This window comes from Polyergus mexicanus, unplaced genomic scaffold, assembly GCF_030449975.1.
Source record: "Polyergus mexicanus isolate NDT 795.1 unplaced genomic scaffold, iyPolMexi1.0 SCAF_34, whole genome shotgun sequence".
Lineage (NCBI taxonomy): Eukaryota > Metazoa > Arthropoda > Insecta > Hymenoptera > Formicidae > Polyergus > Polyergus mexicanus.
Genome location: NW_027223354.1, coordinates 12,501 through 19,484, shown reverse-complemented (window position 1 = coordinate 19,484; position 6,984 = coordinate 12,501). Strand labels below are relative to the sequence as shown.

General features: G+C 52.1%; 1 pseudogene; it reads right to left on the bottom strand.

Annotated features, from left to right (window-relative positions):
- Positions 1–6,892: 6,892 nt before the first annotated feature.
- LOC138943728 (large subunit ribosomal RNA) overlaps positions 6,893–6,984 on the bottom strand; it is a 3,868-nt pseudogene continuing 3,776 nt past the window's right edge.

Here is a 6,984-nt window from a genome sequence, read left to right as displayed (position 1 = left end):
CGGGAAGTGCGGAAGGTGTGTGAGAGGGAAGACAGGAAGGACGCTGTCACTTGAGAGCCATTCGATTAGCATCAGATTTCAACCACGACAATCCCGGACCCCGAGATCGGCTCAGAACATCACCCGCGCGGGCCGGGATCTGGTGGATCAATCCGGATCACCAGCACCGGCGCAAGGATCAGTAGAGAGCGTCACCCGGACGTCCATCAGAGGGTCATAGTATCACTGATGCCGGCTCATGACTGTGCGGAAAAGGGGGGAAAACTTCGCTGTGACATCACTCAGCCGACACCTACCGAATCTTACTTTCCAAAGTAGGTGGCGTTTTCAGGAGTACCACGAGAAGGTGGATGCACAACTTGAACGCGAGAGGCTAGAGGTCCTAACTAGAGGACTGATATCGCTACGCGATTTCGCATCGCATAGCGATTCGCATCACGTTCCAACCCCGACTCTCAGACCCCGAGATCGACTCAGAACATCACCCGCGCGGGCCGGGATCCAACGGACCAATGGATCACCAGCACCGGCGCAAGGGTCAGTAAAGAGCGTCACCCGGACGTCCTTAGGAGAGCCACGGTAACTCCCAGTAGATAGGGACAGTTAATGTTAAAGCACGCCCTCCGAAAAGGACGCACTCCTGTTTCCTCGCCCTATCGGGCACACACAACAACCACCATGGCTCCACTGTCTAGCGACGTTGCCCCGAGACGGGCGATGGAAAAATCCAGCAGCGCCTGCGGGATCTTATGCGCAGGATGGACAGTTTAGCCGCGCCTTAAGCCCACCTTCCTTCCCAGGGCCCAGACCGCCGGTCTACACGCTTGCAGACGACGCAGAGACCCCTTCTCGCTTATAGACGCGCCCACGGGGAACCACGGGGAGGCCTGTCCATTGTATCCCGACCCGGATACACGCCCTGACCCTGTTATGGGCGGAAGTTGAGGAAGGAAACTGGATAGGGATAAGATGGGGGTGAAGGAAATGACTTGGAAGCCATTGGATAAGGGTTTTTGGGAAACTTATCTACCTGCCTATATTTCCTTCTAACTTAAAATTACGCGACGCGAAGATCATTCGAGAATGCGGCATATCCGAGAAGATTACGGGACCGCCCTCTCATAACTGAAGACTCCGACTTTTTCAGCTGAATGACCTTTACCCTACACCTTTTTCTCTAACGTTTTACGATTCGAATCCCTTTAGCCAAAGGGACTCGCAGCAAAAACCAGCGAATGCCGCGTAGGCCTCTGAGCTCGACACTAAGAAGTGCGCCGTCTCCGGCCATCGCCACTCGCTTTGCGGAACCATATCGCGTAGAGCCTCTCTCTGCGCATCGAAGAGTGGACAGTCCAACAAGAAGTGTTGCACCGTGTCTGTTCCACTCCCACATATGCACGCGTCACTGTCCACGAGATTGAGCGATTTGAGGCGTGCTCGGAAATCTCCGTGTCCAGTGAGGACCTGCGTGCTCCAATGATTTGTTTCCAGGGACGGTGTAGCCAGTCTACGGCGTACGTCCCCGAAAAAGGCGAACGTGGTACGACCCTTGCTGGAAGAAGCCCATTTGGTCTGCCACATGTTCGTCGCTTCTTCCCTAATTTCAGCGAAAGCGTTATTTTTCCCTATTTCGGCGGAGATTTCTATATTCCCGATCTTGGCGTTTTTCCCTATTCTGATTTGATAACGCGCGATATTTTCTTTTAATAATATGTCGACTGGCATTGCTCCCGCGACGACACAAAGCGATTCCCACGATGCCGTGCGATATGCGCCGGTAGTCGAAATGAGGACCCGGCGCTGCAAGGCTTTTAAAATCCTAACGTCACTCTCCGTACACAGGTCTGCCCACCCCGCAGCCGCATAAGCCACCGTCGGTGCGAACACTCCCCGGTAAATTGCGGATAGTGCCCTAAATCTTAGGCCCCAGTTGGCTCTCGCTAACGCACCTAGCTTTTGGAAGAGTATCCCGACTTTGTTTTTCAAATATTGGCAATGCGTTCTAACTTTAAGGAATTTATCTATATAAACGCCAAGATATTTGACGGTCTGTTTAAACCCTATCTTCGTGTTTTTGATTTTTATTATAGGTGGCCTACTTTCGAGAGTCGCGATCTTTTTATTGTTTCTACGCTTCCTATCCGGACGTGCTCCTCCCCGTCTGCCTATATGGTTTCTATTTATCGCGGCGCTTTTTAATATTATAGCTTCAGTCTTGCGTTCGGAGATCTGAAGCTTCGCGGACTCGCACCAATTTACGATCGCGTTGACCACCCGTTGGCCTTCAGATTCGATTTCGTTTCGCGAATCCCCGTTTATAACGACAACGAGATCATCCGCGTACGCGGCAAACCGATTTTCGACCAAGCCTTCTAGGAGCCGCAGAAGGCCGTCGAACATGAGGTTCCAACAAGTCGGACCGAGGACGGAACCTTGTGGGCACCCCCTCGCGGCCCGCTTGGACACCTCTGTAGCACCGAACGCGATTTTTACTGTCCGATTTTCGAAATAACTCCGGAGGACTTCGAAGACGTTCCGCGGGCAATTCCGTTCTTTTAAACTAGCTAGTACAAGAGGCCACCAGACGTTGTCAAAAGCCCCGGAGATGTCGAAGAGAAGCGCGACGGCGTACCTCTTTTCAGAGGCAGAAACCATACGCCGCATCTCCACAACAGCATCCTCCGTCGACCTTCCGGGCATGAAACCGAACTGTCGATCGGAGACCCTACCCGGTGCCAGTGACGCGTCCATGAGGCGGGTTTTGAGAAGTTTCTCGAAAAGTTTTCCTACTACGGAGAGGAGACAGATGGGTCTATAGGATTTCGGATCCTTCTCGTCCTTGTCCTCACCCTTCAGAAGGACTCGAAGCGAGCCCTCCTTCCAGATTGAGGGAAAGACGCCCCACTGAAGGCATCCGTTAAATAATCTAAGAAACTGACCGGGAATTATCCTACAAGTGGCTTTCAAAACCGCAACCTCAATAAGGTCCATTCCTGGAGCCTTATTATTTTTAAAAGTTTTCACCGCTACAGCCATTTCTGCCGCCGTGAAGAATGAGGCGTCGACCGTGTCGGGGGAAACCTTCGAAGCGAGACGAATTTCACGTTGTTCGAACGTGTCATCCTGTTCCCGGTCATCCGGAGTGTGCACGTCTAGGAGGTAGCCGGCGGTCTCCTCTAAAGTCTTCGTGGAATATTCGCCACACCGGAGTGTGCTGAGCACCCCCTCAACTTGGAGTTTTCTCGCCTGGAGTTTATAAACGAATCCCCAGGGCTCCGAGTTACCGTGCGATGTGACAAACTTCCGCCAGCTCGCAAGCTTCGCCTTCCTCACCCCTCTGCCGTATTTCCGCAAAGAAGAGCGGTATTCCAACTTCAGAGAAAGGTAAGTGGGCTTGTCCCGCCCTCTCTGGAGTGCACGCCTCTTTCTGTATACTCCCTTTTTGAGTATAGTTAATTCGACCGTCCACCACGGGTTGGACTTCCTAAATCGTCTTTTTCTTGGCATCGACGCGGAACAGGCTTCGGTGAGTACCGCTGCCAACGTCTCCGCCATCTCATCTACTCTATTCGCAGAACAGACATCGAGGACCTCCAGTCTCGATCTTGAAAGATCAGTCAAGCTCTCGGAGAACCGCTCCCAATCAGCCCGACGAGTGTCAAACCTCATGTTCGCGGCACCCCGATCTCCACCTGACCCCTTTGGCACCCTCAATCTGATGTCGACTGCGTTGTGGTCGCTGGTCGTCCAGTCGGGCCTCACCTTCCAATCATTGATGAATTTGTTCATGGAGGACGACGTCAAGGTTACATCGATGAAAGACGAACCTCTTGCCGTCCAAAAGGTGGGTCCCTGTCCGACATCATTCACCACGTTTACTCCATATGCTCGGATGAGGTCTTCAAATTTCGCACCTCTTTCGTCTGTCTCTTGGAGACCCCAGAGTGACGACCGAGCATTGGCGTCTACTGCCACTAACAATCTCTTCCCCCTCAGCGAATGAAGCACCACTTCGAGGTGTCTGAGGTATTTTTCTATCTCGTCGCTGTACTGGAAGTAGCACGATGCGACGTAGAAAGAAAAATTGGGAGCCTGCACTTCCACACAGACGCAATGTGTCGTGCTAAGCTGCGAGACAAACACCATTTGGAATTGAGGGTTACAGACTGCCACTGCAGCCCAGGGGCGTTCTGAGCATACAGCAGCTACCCTCATATTCTTCCCTAAGCCAACGAAGGTGTGGCTCTTGCCATGCTTCTTGACGTGCAACTCCTGCAATAACAGGACGTCAAGTCGCTTTTCGGCGACAAGCTGACGCACCTCACCCGTAACTACAGCTGAACGCCTCATGTTCAGCTGCAGTATCCTCACTCCCGTGGACGCAAATGAGGAAAAGGGGACGCTACTTGCCGGAGCTTGTTGCTGCGGCTGCGAAGAGGAACCCGGATCACATATACTATGGGGTTCTAATTGGGAAACATTCGCGTATCTAATCTTATTTTCTACCGCGGGGTTTTTCGCGGGACTATTCGCGGAACTAATCGCGGGTCTAATCGCGGATACTAATTTTGTGCTAGATTCCCTATTCCTAATTTCTTCTTCCCGGTCGATGATTGCCGGTGAAGACCTTTTTAAGCTGTTCCTACTATCGCATCGCGTTAACAAAACTCGAACGGCGCGAAGGCCGCAACCTTGGGGCTGTGCGCAAAATCGTTTTACGTCGCGGAATCGCTCGGGCACAGCTTGGTGAGGCGCTCTCGAGGAAGCGGAGGCTGTCTCCAAGCGCGCGCACGAGCGTACTCGCGACTCGACGACAGGCACGTCCCTTGCCTCCCTATTAGCAGCCGCACCTGGCGGGAAGCGATCTGCCAGGCGGGCACTCCTCCTCACCAAAATTTTTAGAAAATTATTCATCATTTTTGTTCCCACGAGTACGGTGGAAAAGAAGTCGAGCAGCGCAGAGCCACCATTACGCCGCCAAGCCTAAATACAACGGGGGGACAGCAGGTACCCCGAGGTGGTGGACCGCTAGCGACCGCGATTTTTCGTCTTCGCGGCCATTCAGACCATCGGCACGATCCTTGACCTTAGCCTTAAGACGGGCGCCATTAGGAGGAAACGCCTACCTATCTATCTATTTCTAATGCGTCGATTTTCCTACCACAACGGACGAGTTGGAAACAAACGACCGGGCGATAATAATGAAAAACGACAAAGGATGGAAGCCTGAAAAGAGAAAAGTATTAGTAACCCCCGGTTCCGTCGTCGCTGGGTCTGAGACCTCAGAAGCGCAGGGCCCGGTGGGTGAGTACAACAGCCCCTGTCTCTCTCCACTGTACCGAGGCACAACAGAGACAAACGGATGGGGTTGGGCTGCCGGGAGATTGGATGTAGAGGGGATAGGAAAGCCGAGTACGGGAACGTGACCCTAGCCACTGCAGGCTCCCCACTTCTTAAAAGTGCGTTGCCCACAAGGCCACAGACACGTTCCACCAACGCTTCTAGGTGCGCTCGCTACATAAGAGCCATTTGGTCAATCTGACACCGACTCGTAGCTATGCTGTATTAAGGGATTGGTAAAAGCGACAGAGTAGACAGATCAATGAAAGTGTTAGTAATGAAGTTGTTAGTGAGAGTTGTTAATTGGAGTGGAGTAAAGAAAGAAAGAATAGGGGGAGAAAGAGGAGATAGAAAAACAGAACGTTTGTGTGTGTGTGTTGCTACGTAAGAGCCATTTGGTCAGCAATGCTGACACCGACTCGTAGCGATACATGCTGTTTAAGGAAATAGAGGAAAGGAATAAAGAAGGAAGAAAAAGAGAAAGAAAAGGGAGAGAGAGAGAGAATGTAAGTGTGTGAGAGAGTGTATGTGTGTGTGTGTTGCTACATTAGAGCCATTCGGCCAGCAATGCTGGCACCGACTCGTAGCGTTGCATGCTGTTTTATGCAAGTAAATGAGAAAAGAGTATAGAGATAGAAAAGCGATAGCAAAAGAGATAGTACGAAAAGGAGTGAAAAAGGGGTTGAGGTGAGAGCTTTTAGCTCAGGAGGGAAAGAGAGTAGAGGGACGAAAAAGAGAAAGAAGAGTGATGAGTGTTAGTAGTGTTAGTAAGTATTGTTAAAGAGGGGTGATAAAGAGAGAGAGAGAGAGGGGTGGCTTTCCTAAAGGTATGGGGAGACCTGAAAAGAAAAGAAAAGATTAGTAACCACCGGTTCCGTCGCCGCTGGGCCAAAGACCTCAGAAGCGCAGGGCCCGGTGGGCGAGTATTGACAACCCCTGTTCCTCTCTACTGCACCGAAGAACAATAGAGACGAACGGATGGAGATGGGCTGCCGGGAAGTGCGGAAGGTGTGTGAGAGGGAAGACAGGAAGGACGCTGTCACTTGAGAGCCATTCGATTAGCATCAGATTTCAACCGCGACAATCCCGGACCCCGAGATCGGCTCAGAACATCACCCGCGCGGGCCGGGATCTGGTGGATCAATCCGGATCACCAGCACCGGCGCAAGGATCAGTAGAGAGCGTCACCCGGACGTCCATCAGAGGGTCATAGTATCACTGATGCCGGCTCATGACTGTGCGGAAAAGGGGGGAAAACTTCGCTGTGACATCACTCAGCCGACACCTACCGAATCTTACTTTCCAAAGTAGGTGGCGTTTTCAGGAGTACCACGAGAAGGTGGATGCACAACTTGAACGCGAGAGGCTAGAGGTCCTAACTAGAGGACTGATATCGCTACACGATTTCGCATCGCATAGCGATTCGCATCACGTTCCAACCCCGACTCTCAGACCCCGAGATCGACTCAGAACATCACCCGCGCGGGCCGGGATCCAACGGACCAATGGATCACCAGAACCGGCGCAAGGGTCAGTAAAGAGCGTCACCCGGACGTCCTTAGGAGAGCCACGGTAACTCCCAGTAGATAGGGACAGTGGGAATCTCGTTAATCCATTCATGCGCGTCACTAATTAGATGACGAG